Source organism: Octopus bimaculoides, chromosome 6 (genome assembly GCF_001194135.2).
Source record: "Octopus bimaculoides isolate UCB-OBI-ISO-001 chromosome 6, ASM119413v2, whole genome shotgun sequence".
NCBI lineage: Eukaryota > Metazoa > Mollusca > Cephalopoda > Octopoda > Octopodidae > Octopus > Octopus bimaculoides.
Window position 1 is genome coordinate 4,473,336 of NC_068986.1, and position 16,834 is coordinate 4,490,169.

The window sequence follows — 16,834 nt, forward strand, 5'->3', positions numbered from 1 at the left end:
TTGTGTGTTATTTTAAATGGCTTATAAACACCTTCCACGTTACAATTATATATATATATATATATATATATATATAATCATTTATTGTTTACTTGTTTCATGCATACATGTTTGTGTGGTTAAGAAATTTACTTCTCAACTACATGGTTTTGGATTCAGTCTCACTGCATGGCACCTTGGACAAATCTCTTCTACTCTAGCCCTGGACAAACCAAAGCCTTGTGAGTGAGTTTGTGTGTGCATGCGTGCATGCTGGGAAAAATGCACAGCAGTATTTCGTCTGTCTTCACATTCTGAATTCAAATTCTGCTGAAGTCAACTTTGCCTTTCATTATTTCAGAATCAGTAAAATAAGTACCAGTTGAGCAATGGGGTTGATGTAATCAACCTATCCACTTCCACAAAATTCCTCATTCCAAAATTTGAAACCAACATACTCTGTGGGATGGATGGCAAATTGTATGTCTGGATAGATTTCTTCTCAACTGAAGTTGGTATAAAGAGTATAGCTACAGTAGTGATAAGTGATAAATGTGTCCTCAAATTTTAATGTATATTATGATTGCAATTAACCAACTTATTGTTATCTGTAGTGCATATATCATAATCACAATACAATGCCCAAATATACATCTATTTTTAAACAGAGTTTTTTAGAAACGCAGATTTTCTACCATCCTACTGAAAAGATACTTATTTATCTAAATATCATTTTCAAATATCGCATATGGAAGTTATTTGAAGATATATAAGGAAGTTCAAAACATCAAAAGTATATGCGTCGCATTGAATAGGTTTGTTCTTTTCAAATTGAAATATTTGGCTTAATGCTTTTCTGATTATTGTGTTCTTGCATTGTTGTTACTAGGAATTGAAAACAATGTTATTAATTACATTTCAAAAGAGAAAACATTTTATATTGTACTGTAATTATTTAAATCATTCCTTTCACAGTTGTAATTACCAAGTGTTTATCATTCCCTTGAGATATTTTACATAACTTGCCTAGCATCCATATTGAAAATGCATAAATATAAACAGTAATGACAGTACAAAACTTCATCAATATATAATAGTGCATTATTTTTTCTTTAAATCTTATGATATATAAGATATGAAGAGAAAGCAGTCCAAGTTGGTATCTGAAATTTACTTTTATAAACTATATGATTCCCTTGTGAATATCTATTTATTTATTGGCAAGTAACAGTTTGCTGTGTGCATGTTTTATTGTTGTTGTTGCTGGTGATGGTGTGTGTGTGTGTGTGTGTGTGTGTGTGTGTGTGTGTGTGTGTGTGTGTGTGTGTGTGTGTGTGTCTCAAATAACCATTTTATAATATCATTCCCCAGTTTTTATTTCAAATCCTCATTAATTGTTGAATTTGTAAAATCCACTGATTGCGAGATTTGTAAAAATCACTATTATTAAAGTTAATTAATCAAGGAATGTTATGTAGCATTACATGCCACTTAACACCAATTATTTATTATCTGTATCAGTTTTATTAATTTGCTTTTTCAAATTATAAATCTCTTGAATAACAAATTAACAATTATATTAATTGTTTAAAATGTTGATATGATTATGAAATGGATTTCCTGTTCACAACACAGTGATTATTATTTTACTGATTTAATGTTAATAAATTCACCTCAATCCTTAATAAGTTTATTACAGTCATTTATCAGTTATTTATGTGAGCTATTTTCTGCTCTTCTAAATCCAATTACAATTGAGTATTAAAATACATTCTAACCTTGTTAAAATTATACAAAAATGTGTTTCTAATTACATCTGGTTTCTTAATAGCTTCAGTTTAATTGTTATGTATAATTCTATTTATATTAATGTCAGTGTCTCAGTATTCTTGTTTACTTTTTACATGTTTCAGTCATTAGACTACGGCCATGCTGGGGCACCACCTTGAAGAATTTTAGTTGAATAAATTGGCCCCAGTACTCATCTTTATTTTTTAAGCCCTGATGCTTATTTTATCCGTCTCTTTTGCTAATCCACTAAGTTACGGGGACATAAACACACCAACACTGGTTGTCAAGCGGCAGTGGGGGACGTACATAAAGACACACACACACACACACACACACACACACACACATAGATATATACATACAACAGGCTTCTTTTCAGTTTCCATCTACCAAATCCATTCGTAAGGTTTTGGTTTGCTTTTATAGAAGACACTTGTCCAAGGTGCTACACAGTGGGACTAAATCAAGGACCATGTGGCTGGAAAGCAAAGAGAATATCTTTTAATTACAAGCATTAACACTTTAGTTACCATAGTTTCTAATGAAACACACTACCGTTGTTTCAATTAATTTTGAAATTAATAAAGAATGTATTAAAATTTATCATTATAAAGCAGGTGTGGAGGCTGCAAACTGCCAGAATCATTAGCACACTGGACGAAATGCTTAGCAGCATTTTGTCTGTTTTAATGTTCTAAGTTCAAATTCTACCGAGGTCATAAAATAATGGGTTGATAAAATAAGTACTAGTTGAGCACTGGGGTCGATGTAATCAATTTACACCCTTCCTCCAAATTGCTGGCCTTGTGCCAAAATTTGAAACCATCATTAACTGGGTGTTTGGAACATGAAATTTTGATGGAAGGTTTTAATTTCGATCACTTTAAAATGAGTAGTTTGTATCATAGAAGCAGAGCAGTCTCAGGTGGGATGACCTCAAAAAGAACAAATGTTTAAATAAAAAAACTTCTACAAATTTAGATTAAAACTTTTATCAGTACGTTTGAGCTCGGACACCAGCTTCTGGCTTAAATAGCCGAGAGGAATACTCAGGTGAAACATTCTGCATTATAGATACAAATACTGCAAGGGTCTTATTTACAGTAGTACAGGTGGATCTCATATATATAGATATTTATATATATGTAGTTTGGTAAGATGAAAACCTTTGATTAACTTAGATTGTTAAAACAGCTAGAAGTCAAAAACTCCCTATTGGGTTGTTTGAAATTTAGAAACCAGCAAGGAACATATACTTCAATAAGGTTAGTTGATTGAAACTTTTTGAGAATACAGACAATGTAGATTAGGGTGGATCTCATCTTTAAGACCAACTGATAAAAGTAGTGGTCATATTTCAGTCTTATTAGATCTCCTTAGTGAAACATTTTATTCAGCTAGTATGACTAAATGTGATCACTATATAGGTATATATGAAATATCCGCAATATAATCACTGTTAAATTTTAATTACCCAATGAGAGTGTTTGTCTCATGATTGCTTGGATAATTTTAGTTGGTCAGAGCTTTTTAACTCACTACATTTATGAGATGCTGCTGTACTAATAAAGTGAAGAAATTTAGTTCATAGAATACTCATCTAGCTTTTATAATTTTTCCAAGTTTGACTTGTCACCACATTAATTCCTTACTTTTAATATTTTGATAGGAAGTGAACTATTGTTTTCTGCACCAGTAGGTGAAACCTTTTGTTTTAATTTTAGATACTCTATCATGGAAAATTCCTTTTATCTCCCAAATTCACATAACACAGTAAATTAAATTTATTTAATTTAATTGTAAATATTATGTAATACACTCTGTAAACTGGTTAGTGATAGGCACCCAACTAAAATTAGAACATTGATGTGAAATATGATCACCACAGACAAAGTAGGTAGGCAGTAACTCTGGATAAGACCTGACTCAGATCATGACACCATGATGGAAAAGCTTTTTTTTTTTTTTTATATCAGAGTTGTGAACTATAAACCTTAGGGCTCACCAAAACCTTGAAATGTCAGTATTATGTAGCACAATTAGTTTGGTTCATTTGAAAAAAGAATGTCTTTCTTGAGTGTGATAACAATTTGAATAATTTTTATTGAATTCATTGTGGAATGAAAATCATTGGATGTAGTAATCTGGTGAAACTAAACAGAATAAATCAATGCTAACTGCCCAGTTTCCATTGTCACATCTTGTATCTAAGTTTTGGTATTGCCTAGAATTTATTTTACTTTTTATTGATTTACCAAGATTTAAAGTATAAAGCTGTGTGTAGCCAAATATATGACGATAGCAAAATATATGTTGACAAATGATAAAAAGACAATTTCAGGAATACGTTACTTAGGATAATTATATTAACTTTCTTATCAAATTCTCATCAACTATTACTGAGTTTGTATAGGTTCCTAATACTGTGAAGAAAAGTAAGTCATGAATATATTGTCAAGATTTTTTCATTGTTATTAATTTCCCCCTAAATTTTATTTCACCCTAAGTTCTATTGACACAGTAAGGAATTATTATAAACATTGTCTCAGATGTTGACTTCATTAATATTGTATTCTGACAGAGATTCAGCATGATACCTACACTTGGCAACTACACATTTGGCCATTGTCAACACTATATAGTAAATTTAACAAATTTTTGTTTTATTTTTCATTTGGTCAAAAATATCTAACATTGTTGAAAAATAGTTTTAATTTTTTTTTAATAAATATTTTATCTCATTATTTCCAGTTGTTCTAGTTGAAGAAAGAACTTTACTGTTTATGCGTAGAATACAAGACCAGCTACATTTGTTTGAGTGAAATCAAATTTTCACCTTATTCCCTTTCTATAGAACAAATTTATTCAAGTGAGATAATTTTATGACTGTTCAGCCTGACTTGGTAATCAAACAAGCAGAATTATGTTAGTATCCTAAAAAAAAAAAGAACTCCATGTGTTTTATGTGCTCTAAACCTTGATAGAGCAGCTGACTTTATAACCACTTGTGCAAATATCAATATTTCATTGTTCCTCTGCATAAAACTGTTGTATAATTTATGTCTGCTGAATGGTAAATGAAAACGTCTAATACATCCAGTGAAGTAAAGTGGATCTTTCTGCTGCTTTAGAAAGTATGCTCAATAGTGTGATATAAAGACCACATCAATTTTTGTTATGACCAATATAGCTGAATTTGTACATTATTGGTTTGGTGTGTATGTATGTATATGTGTGTATACACACACACACACATACACATGCATACATAAAACTAACATGATAAACTGATATGAATTTTTATTATTAAGTCTAAGTAGTTAGATGTATAGTGTAGAAATGTTAATTTGAACTTTTTATTATGAAGTGTATGTTGGATGTATATAGCATAGAAATGTTAATTTGAGCATTTTAAGTTGTTAGCTTTGAAGATCATAATATTAATCTCCTGACAGTTTTTTTTTTTTTTTATATTTTACTATTTCGCTATTTCCTCTATTAAATAATAACAACAATAATATCCTAACCACATCACTGTCTGATGATAACTTTTGAATTTATGGAAGCTGCCATATGAAATAGTAGACTTAATGAATTGCCAGCACATAGCTCTTGCAGCTACTTTGTTGTTCAAGTTTAGACGAGGTCTCTGTTGGTCTGAGGATAGCTTCCTCAATACTTCCTATCATGCTTGAAAACCCTTAAATGATGGATAAACACTCTACTTCCTCCTCTGATTAAACCATTTAAAAATGAAAAATTCACTATTAAAACAGCTTAGTTTTTGAATTTAAAACTTTCATCCTCTTTACATAAAACCCAAAATAAGTTTATAGTTCCATTACATTTCATACTATTAATGTCTTTAGATGTTCAAGCTAAGTTACCAACATTGTCAAATTTTGCTACAGTTCACGCTGTATAATCAATTGAAGTGATATTAACTTTAGCTGGACAGACAGGCTAAAGAAGTGTAAACACTGTTTCAGAAAATAGTAACTACAAAAAGTGATAATTGAAGTCTCCCAGAAGAAATCAAGATTATTTCTAAATACCTAATTCAATATTCAACCTTCTCAAAGATGAAAACCTCTTCTGAAAAATATATTAACATCCACCATAAAATGATAATGGTTTTTTTCACATATGCAGAAGGCCATGGATTTTAGGAAGAGAAACAGTTGATGAGATCGATTCCAATATTTGACTTCTTATTTCTTTGACTCCCTAGAAGGATGTATGACAAAGTCCCAGGGGAGTTGAACTCACAACATAGAGGGATACACAGGTATAAGGCCACAAATTTTGGGAATAGGAACTGTTGATTATATCTACTCAAATATTTGTCTGCTGCTTTGTTGTTCCTCCTTCTGAGAGCCCATGAAATAAACTCCACCCCAGCAAGATTTGAACTCAAAACATAAAGAAATGCAACTAAATGTCATAAACCTTAGGCTTTACTGATTCTGCCAACACACTATCAACAGAAAATAATATTGGTAACGGTAAAGTAGCATTCTTTCTTTGAACAAGTTAACTACAGACAAACCGATCTTAATATGTCCTTATTAGCTGACAGCAAAGTGTTTGGTCTCTTTTAGCAAAGCTCTGAGGATTTATAACCATATTTATTGTTAGTTGGCTTCAATGCTGCGTCACATACCAATGGAGTCACTTCAGAGTTCTTGCTTGTTCACAAAACTATGCTATCCACCTACAAAGGAAGACTGGATGGAAGAAGCTAACAACAATTCACAGGCTGCAAAGAGTTGTTCTAATCCGCTACTAAGGGTTAGATTGTCTGGCACCAGGAGGAAGATTGTCTGGCACCAAGAAGTAGATAATGGTATTTAGACTGACATGAAAACATCATCATTCAATGTTCAACATTGGTATCAATTCAATATACTCAGCTCAGTGCATTTCAAATTGTTATAATCTGATCTGACGAATAGCCTAAAGTGTTCATTATCTTGTTTCTGGTTTAAGCATTGCTTTAGCATGGTGTACCCTTTGCAAAAGAAATTTAGAAGGTATTTATACAAAACATTAAGTACTTTGAAATATTGTGGACAAATATGTTTAACTATGGATTCATACCACACATGCCAATCACTGACTCACAAGTGTGCTGTGCCCTCTCTTTGCCACTTCTACCACTACAACAGAGGCATCTGCTCATTGAAGCTAACTAATCAATTTTAGGCACTCTTGACTCGCTCACTTTCCTTCTAGTGTCACTTATAATGTGACCATCCATGTCCAAGGACCAAACTAAACACAATGCCCAGTCCTAAAACCTTAATATTCCCTTCCATTGCCTTTTCTGCCACAGTTAACTCATAACTATTCCAAGGGAAAATTAATCATATCACTCTCATTGGTCCTGGAGGGTCCACAAAAGCCATAGGCATATGTGTATGTGTATGTACTGATGTCTTGGGTATGATTGTCACAGCATTTTTGTAGGAAAATGACACTCATATGTGAACTCTATAGTTTGACATGATTACTGGTCATCTTGCTTTAGCATGTCTCTAGTTACAAATCACAGATGCTCAGGATGGTACTCGTGTTGTCCAGGCCTTTATCACTATAATCCAGTGACGTACAGATGTCTTTTTCTGGTGACCTCATTTGTTATTCTTTGTACTGAAAGTCCTGTGTAACCTGATTAAATCTGCAATATGTGCAGACATAACTAGTTGGAAATGCACAGTAAGTTACAGCTTACACTGTCACCTATGCTTCAACCCATGAAGATCAGGGATGAGACTGAATAGTCATCTGAGAGATCCTGGATGGAAAGTCAGAAATGCTATTAAGAATGAGGAAGCACAAGGAGACAGCAATCTTCTGGAAAGGTGGGGCAATTTTATTGATTTCCTATTACATATAAAGGTATTGTAAAATAGTTGGTGTTTGGAAGGGCATCCAGCTGTGAAAAAAAACATGTCAAAACAAACAACGAAGCATAGTGCAGTCTTCTGCTTTGCCAACTCCTGTCAAACCATTCAACCCATGCCAGCATGGTAAGCAGATGTTAAATGATGATATATATATATTACCTTTTGCTTTACTTGTTTCAGACTGGGGCTATGCTAAAGCACCACCTTGGAAATTTTTTCAGTTGAATAAATTGACCCCTGTTGATTTTTTAAGCCTGATATTTATTCTGTCAGTCTCTCTTGACAAATTGCTAAGTTACAGGGATGTACACACCAGCATTGGTTGTCAAACAGTGGTAGGGGATAAACACAAGGGCACACACACACACACACACACACACACACACACACACATATGATGGGCTTGTTTCACTTTCCATCTATCAAATCCACACACAGGGCTTTGGTCAGCCTGGGGCTATAGTAGAAGACACTTGTGCAAGGTGGCATGCAGTTGCACTGAACCTGGAACCATATGGTTGGGAAGCAAGCTTCTTACCACATAGCCATGGTGGCACATTTATCTATATGTGTGTGTGTGTGTGTATGTGTGCAGAACAGTTTGATTCAGATCAAAATAATTTGATTCTGATTCCTCAGTACTCTGAGTTTCAAGCGTGTGGCTAGTCATCGGTCATGTGGTTGGGGGGAAGTAGGAAGGAGCAGTAGATGTGATGGTATATGTGTACATATATATGTCCATATATCTGCATATATGCATCCATACTTATACAAGTATGTATGTGTGCTTAGATGTACATTCACACATCTGCATGCATGCATACACACACACACACACACACACACACACACACACACACACGAAGGCACACATGCCCACACACATACTCACAGACATATATATATATATATATGCACACACATAACACATACACATGTGCATACCTTTGTCTCCATGTACATATGCACACAAGCACATGCACACACATGCACAATGTGTGCACATGTACATATATGCACTTGCACAGATATATAATGTAGATAGGGTTAAAATCCAAGCTGTGTTCTCTTGAAGCACATTTGTTTATTCCAGCAATCTAAAGTTATATGTAAATGTTATAATTGGGAGAGGTATGCATGAGTTGAAAATTCTGGAAAATATTTTTTTGCTGAGTAAATTACATATCAAACTAAATTTTTTTTTTCTAATCTCCTGTTTTGACATATACATAAACAGCTCATTTTTTTCTTTGCCATTAGGAACCATGGCTATGGGCTTGTTACTGCTCTGGTTATATGTCCATTAAGACATTACTTGCATTAGAAAAGGTCTTTATAGTTCAGTTTTCAATGTCTACTTTCCAATTATTTCAAATACATGATTCATATCCAAAGAAGATACTTTATTGCATTGTAAGAGTTTATAATAGGAAGAACGATACGAGGTCATGCTTAAGTGATAGTAGAGGTGATAGACTGTTTGAGGTTGGCAGAAAAGTCCCTTTTTCTGAAAACAAGTACCTCCATAGTATTTCATCAAATTTTTTATTCACTCTTTTTGACGACCTTTTAGTCTTCCCAGACTGTTTTCATTTCTTGCATTGATTTCTGAATGTTATCTTTTAAAATCTTCAACCTACTCTCTTCAAAAACTACTTTACTCCTGGATAATGTTGTATTATTGACTTTCTTTCTTTCCTGTGATCTCTGTCTACAATGAATATTAGTTAGCACAATCCTGCTCACCTACTTACACCCAAAGTCATTCCAAAATAGTTTATCATACTAACTGTCAGCCAAGTCTGAAGTATTAATTTTGTTTTCTTCAGTGTTTTCTACTGTATTTGAAATAGATGTTTATTTACAAATAAACTCTGACAAAAAAAAAAAAACAATCACTTGTGATTATCTCTCTCTCTCTTTCTCTCTCTCTCACATGCATATATTCACACGTGCACTCGCACGTCACATATGTACTTACAGGTAGAAGGGACTAGGTGAGTTGTTTGAATGTCGTCTTTTTCATACCTCTATTTTCTGCGCTATCCTATATTTTCATTGATCAACCTCTGCTCTTGCAACTATCAATAATCATTTTTGACCTAGAGGGAATGACAGAATTCCATTGCTGAATTTCCTAATTGGCAAATAGATAGCACTACAATGTAAAATGAATGGCAGGATAGAAAAGCAATCCTATCATGCAAGACATCTTACAAGCAACATTACGGACAATAGATCTGGATGTAGTAGAAGAGCTTTTAGGGAATATATAAAAATGGATTGAAAGAAATGTGGAGAATATTTACTAAATATGGAACTTTGACCTAGGTACAGAAATCAGAGGATATTGTGGTGTAATGATGTAGCATGATAATATGTGGTGCTACACTTATATTCCCAAGGGTAGATAGAAGAAATCAACCAATAGTTTAATATTTTGAAAACATATTTCCTATAACAGCTAAAATTTAATTTCACTCTCATATCAATAAAATCTCATTTTCTAATGACAATTAGCAATATTATTAAACTAGGAAAGTAAAATAGTTATATATTAAATGTCCAAATATCTGAAATTGGTTGTTGCTAATAAGATGATGATATTTACTACTACATTATGTTTTAAGTGATTTGATCTTCAGTCTTCATCAGGTATTGTATTTTTGGATACCTTCATAGACTATTGCATAATACTGCTACTTTTCTTAGTGTTTAGAAATAAAAGCTTATAGTAGAAATATAGTCTGGTACTATGTGTATGAATCTATATATATGAATCGGATATCTGACGGTGACTGACGGTCAACACAAATAAAATGTAGTCATCGTCGTCATCACCACCACCACTGCCGTCATTTAACTTTCATTTTTCCATGCTCGTATGGATCAGATGAAATTTGTTGAGGCAGCTTCTCTACAACCAGATGCTCTTCCTGTCACCAACCCTCATCTTTTCCCAAGCAAGCTAATAATTCCCCATAGCTAGACATGCTTTCCATGGAAGAGTGGAAATGAACAACCTTACCTGTATAATGTTGATGCTCATCCACAACCATTGCATGATCTCTACACAAGGGTACACAGAAACACATTAACTCATACACACACAATAGACTTCTTTCAGTTTCTATCCACCAGATCCACTCAAAATGGTGCCACACAGTTGGACTTAACCCAAGACCACATGGTTGCGAAGTAAACTTCTTCTTAACCATACAGCTATGCCTGCATCTATAGCTCTGCCTGCATAATATATATATATCATCATCATCATTTAGCAGTTGTTTTCTATGCTGGCATGAGTTGGACAGTTTGACATGAGCTGACCAGTTGAAGGGCTGTTCAGGCTCCATGTCTGCATTGGCATGGTTTCTATGGCAGGATGCCCTTCCTAATTCTAACCACTTTACATAGTGTACTGGGTACTTTTACACAGCACCAGCATGGGTGCTTTTTACATAGCCCCAGCAACCTATAAACCCAAACCCACAATATTAGGGATGCTCAGCTGGAGAGGTTTGCTGGGGATGAGTCTGTATGCAAGGGCATCCGCGCTTTTATTAGCTTGACATGTCTTTTCAAGCACAGCAAACCACCAAGAGTCCCAGTTCCCTGTCATCCCCTCTGTGAGTGCTAACATCTGTAGATCCTTTCTCATCTCTTTATGCCACGTCTTCCTGGGTTTACCTCTTTCACATGTTCTCTCTACAATTAGAGATTGACACCACTTGATGCAGCTGTCTCCATTAATATGCATTAATATGCATTACCAGTGCAGTCTTCTCTCTTGTATCTGATGCTACGTGTACCCAGTTTTTCTCTCAAATCATTTACATTCTGTCTTATGTGCACACTGTTATTACTCGTCCAGCGAAGCATATATATATATATATGTATATATATGTGTGTGTGTGTGTGTATGTATGTATTATTTAAAAACTCTTTCATTTATAAAGGTGATGTTAATAGTCTGAAAACTTATCTTAAAATACCTGTGTAGTTTTATTTGATTAAAACGTTATGGCATGTGTTATTGGTTCATTGGTTGCTAATCTTTATAGCAATAGATTGAATCATCTTTACTTGATAGTCAATATTATTTAATTTTCTTTTCCTTTTGGTCATTGAAGTAAATTTTAGTTTAATGGAGTGAAAGATATCCGACAAATCTTGATGCAGTTATTTAATTCAATTTGCTCCTTTTCATTTCAACCCTTAAAGTCCATAATATTTCTCTAGTTATAAGTCCCTAATATTCATATGTAGCTGCCATTATGATTTGGTTGAATACCTTTAGTGTGAAGCAACTAAGGTATTATTAATTAGGTCACAAATATATGTGGCTAATCATTTTTAAATACAAATTTAATCATCTTTTATCATAACTTACCTGTATTTTCTTTTTCTCCTTTAGATTTGCTCTATCTGTTTCTCTCAAAATAGAGAGATATGTTTTATTTATGTGTGTCTTTGTATGAGCCACAGTTTTATTCAATTATCTCTGAGGTTGACTATGCAGGGTATTATAAAATGAATCTGGATGGTGTAGACTGTTAGCTGCTTCTGTCATTTATTAAAAGTATATGGGGGTAGGTTTCCTTCTTAAGATTCTTGAAGAATTTGGCAATTTGTTCACTAGTTGAAATCATGGTTCTCTTGCTTTAATTTTGAGGTAGGACAGCAGATTAAATAGAGTTTCTCTGTGAAACAGAGGTTGCAGTAGTTTGGGATATTGTCTAACACTACCTATTCAATCCTTTGTTGTTTCTAAGTATATTTTGAACATCTTTTAGTGTTTTTCTGGTAATAATGATAAAACTAGTTGTTGCAATGGCGCAGATGACTGTTAAAGGAGTGTATTGATTGTAAGCTTCATGTCACGTCTTCAGATGCTGCTAATGGAGACACCTCAGGGTATTTGCCTTTTAGTGGGTGCAAAATTGTATATTATGGAAATTGCGTACAAGCTTTCCCACTTCGCTCTCTCTTTGTTCATTAGTTTCCAGTTGTTTTGTATTATAATTCCTGAGAGCAATAAATATGTTTGTCATGCAACTTGGTTTACCTTATTGTTTATACGCATAGAAGCAGCATTGTCCCTGATGTGTGTCAAACTTGACTTTTTCTGAGAGTTCACAGCTCCTGGGTACTGAAGTATTTCCTGGGTGTAGTCTTTGCTCTGCTGATGTTGTGAGAATGTTAGGAAAGATTATTTGAGATATCAGTCGGAGTAAGTATATCAATTTATGAAGAGCCTTGTTGCTTGCTTGAAACATTGTGATAAAGAAGTAAAATAACGAAATAGGGAAGGCTGAGAGTGTCCTACCCTGTAAAAATGTAAAAGTATATTAGTAAACCATGCAAGTCTATACAGTCCTAGCCTTATGGCTGGTACTGCATAGACTTACATTTCTTGACCATTTCATTCTGATGATGGACCTTGGTGCCTGAAATATATAAAGGTTATTAAACTTTTTTTCTTTTTGCATTGTGAGGAGCTATCCATCTTCAATATTTTGTTATTTTACTTTTGTATTAATGTATATTTTTCTACATTTAGTTAATATAGGAAAACATCTTCTTAATTGTACAAGAGTTTTGATTTTTTTCGCCCCCTTATTAACTAGCTTAATAACTGTGTATTTCCTAATTATTTTATTTCATTACCAAATATTTCCATTTTCTTTTTCTCCTTTACTGTTGTCAATCAGTAGATTGTAACTATGCTGTGGCACTATCCTCAGAGTTTTATTTGATTATTTCTTATTCAAGTACTTGACTGTTGCTTCACCTTTCATCTTTCTGAAGCTAAGTTGACCTCAGTAGATTTTTTATTCTGAAACTAAGGGGTTACAACTGCAATTTTTTAATATGTATACTTTGCCCAACATTCTACTAGTTTTTTCAAAAATTATAGGTGGTTTTTAAGCATTTTTAAAACTACCTATATTGCATCTGTTGAATAAAGAAAGAACATTTCCTATTCTATAATAATTGCATTCATTACTTTTTTTCGTTGTATTTCATACTTTCACTTTTGTCAACTTTCCAAGAATACACTTGTTTTAGATACACTACAATACACTTGTTTTAGAGTTCCAGTTTATTTCTTAATATTTAGTAGTTATCAAAGTACATATCAATTCCTAATTAGATCTGTAATCTATCATTAAGATGCTCTGATTTTCATTTTATACTTTAACACTCATTAAATAAGACGAGATTTATTCAATATCTTTCTTAGACATACAGCAATGCAACTTTTTTCTTCAACCCCACAAAAAGATAAACCATTATCTGTTCTGTTTATATCCACAACTTATCTTCCCTCTATAATTCAGTCAACAGCTTTGTTTCAACAGGGGTATTAAGTGATAATTAAAAACCTCAGCTCATAATCTTTGCTGAATTAATTCTAAGTAAAACAATTCACAAGTTCTGGTAAAATAATTGTGCACATTAGTGAAAGCACATAACTTAGTGGTTATGGTATACAGCTCTCAACTGTAAGGTTGTGTGTTCAATTCCTGGTGGTGTGTTGTGTCCTTGAGCAAGACACTTTATTTCATGTTGCTCCAGTTCACTCAGCTGGCAAAAATGAGTCGTATTTGTATTTTAAAAGGGCCAGCCTTGTCTGTGTCATGCTGAATCTCCCTGAGAACTACATTAAGGGTATGTGTGTCTGTGGAGTGCTTAACCACTTGCACATTGATTTCATGAGCAGATTATTCCATTGATTGAATCAACTGGAACCCTCATTGTCATAACCAACAGAGTACCAGTAATGTGAGGTTGTTAGATTGGCTGTGTGGTTAAGAGATGCACCTCGCAACTCTGCAGTTCCAAGTTTGATTCTGTTTATTACAAGTCACTTTTGACAAGTGTTTTCTACAATTACCTCAAATTAACAAAATTCCTTGTGAGTGAAATTTGGTAAATGGAAGCTGTGTAGAAGCCAGCTGTGTGCATGATTGTAGGTCTACATATATTTGTGTGTGTATACAGATATGTGTGTGTTTGTTTGTAATGAGCATAGCATGAAAAATGGTACATTCTGATTGTATGTATTGGTCTCTAACTTCCACACTGATTTTAATCTAAGTGTATACATACAAAAACCAGTAAAAGAAGAACAAAAGACATTGCTACATATCTTCCAAGATAGATTTTAGCACCCGTTAATTTCAATATTTATAGTCGACCACTCATCATTAGGCATATTCGTTACTTGTATTTTAATCTGTGATGTCAGGTCGGTAGTTTATCCCATGACATTCTTTGTATTGAAATCTCAAAATGTTGAATTAAAAGTTAATATATCTACAAAAAACAAAACTGTTTTAATTAATTACCCATTACCTATCATTGTTTTTGATTTGTGGTTATATTTTTGATATTAAAAAAAATGCAAAATACAAGCAATAAAAAAAATTGATTGCTTTGTTCCTTAGAGTAAAAAAAAAAAAAAAAATTATTATTAATAGTAATAGAAAGAACATTGTAACTAAACTATTGTGTAAAATTGTAGAACCGTCAGTATTGGAAAATAATCATAATGATTAGAAATACTATATGAACTTAGATTTTATTTTAATATTTATTCTTCAATTTTATAGTAATGTGATATTGATTTATTACATTTTCTTTTAGTAAAATGCTTGTATAGGGATTGATGACTGAAATAACGAAAATAAAGGATTTTGAAAATGCGCTTATATGGGTTTCTGAAAGGAATACTTATATTTAATTTCTTGTATTTTCAGGTACAAACCAAACAAAATACCTTGTGTGATTTCAGAATTTGAGTAAGTTGAACATATTTCTAAGATTTAAGATTTAATGACCAAATGTATATAAATGATTATACATTTTCTTACTCAGAAAGGTTTCCATTGCTGATCTTTTGAATTAAAGATTAACTGCTTTGTTTATCCTGTTATAAGTTAAGTCATATAATATCCATTTTGCCCATTGGCTTGTAATACCTTTTCTCTCTCTCTCTCTCTCTCTCTCTCTCTCTCTCTGACTCACACACACCTCTCCTCTTCCTCTTCTTTCCAATCTCTCACCATTCTCTACCTCTGTCTACTTATTTTATTGAACAGAGAATATTAAAATAGTTTAATAACCTGGCTGTGTTATGGAGTGGAGATGGGTATTGTAATCCATTTATTGTAAAAAAAAAAATAAAAGGCTATGTTACAAAGGTCCATTGTTAGAAATCATGAGTTGAATTCTATTGCATGGATATAAATTCCTATAGAGATATGGCACAGGAGAACAATCAGAGAACATACTGATGAAAATATCAAGACAGAAATATAAAGGAAAAAAAAAACCTGATCGATAAATGATATTCAAGTCAGATTATATATGTTATTAAGTAAGGAGATTTGTGGAAAATCCATAAAAGAAGTAAAACCAACAGAACAAGATATATTAGGAGATAGAATATTTAGTTGAAGTTTTTAGATTTGAATTATATAAATCTTGCTTAAGATAATGTTTTACTAGCAAAATACTTTCAAATTTTAACAGATAATCTTTGCTAATTTTTGAATTACCTGGTGAATAATGATAAATCACAGGCAAAAATGTGTAAAGATAGAATAAATGTAAATAATGATAGCAAGAATAGTGCAAGATTTCTTCATAAGTTTCAGTATTCTAAATAGATATATGCATAGCATTTGTTTGCTACTTCATTTTATTATGTTTTAAAAATACAAAAGTGAGATTAAAAAGAAAAAAAAAATGGTTCTTGATATTTCTATTATCTTTCTGACAGTTTTGATAAAGCCACAACTAACTTTCAAAACTACCCAATTAAAACCATTTTGTTTTCAACTTGTATTTTTAGGAAAGTCATGGGATGAATGCCACAAAATCCCACTCTTTCATTTTTTAAATCTGACTCTTTATACCTATTTTAAAAATTATTATTTTCCTAACCCATAAATGACATTTGCATATTGAAAATATAGAATTGTAGTCATTTAATTTTATTCTACACCCCCATTTCAGAAGGCATTTTCACATGCAGATGATAGATGCATATAATATTTCTCAAAACCATAATTTTTCTAGCAGCTTTCATTGTTTTCTTTAAATTTATCACATATATTTTGCATGTATACACACACACACACACA

General features: G+C 32.7%; 1 protein-coding gene across 4 annotated transcripts in view; it reads left to right on the top strand.

The window, feature by feature from the left end:
• The window catches only part of LOC106875251 (protein-tyrosine sulfotransferase 1), a 503,452-nt gene that overhangs the window by 273,065 nt on the left and 213,553 nt on the right, over positions 1-16,834 (top strand). For all 4 annotated transcript variants that reach the window (XM_052968563.1, XM_052968566.1, XM_052968565.1 and 1 more), the window contains one exon: positions 15,446-15,487. The gene's annotated coding sequence lies outside the window, so the exon portion shown is untranslated. The remainder of the gene's footprint in view (positions 1-15,445; positions 15,488-16,834) is intronic.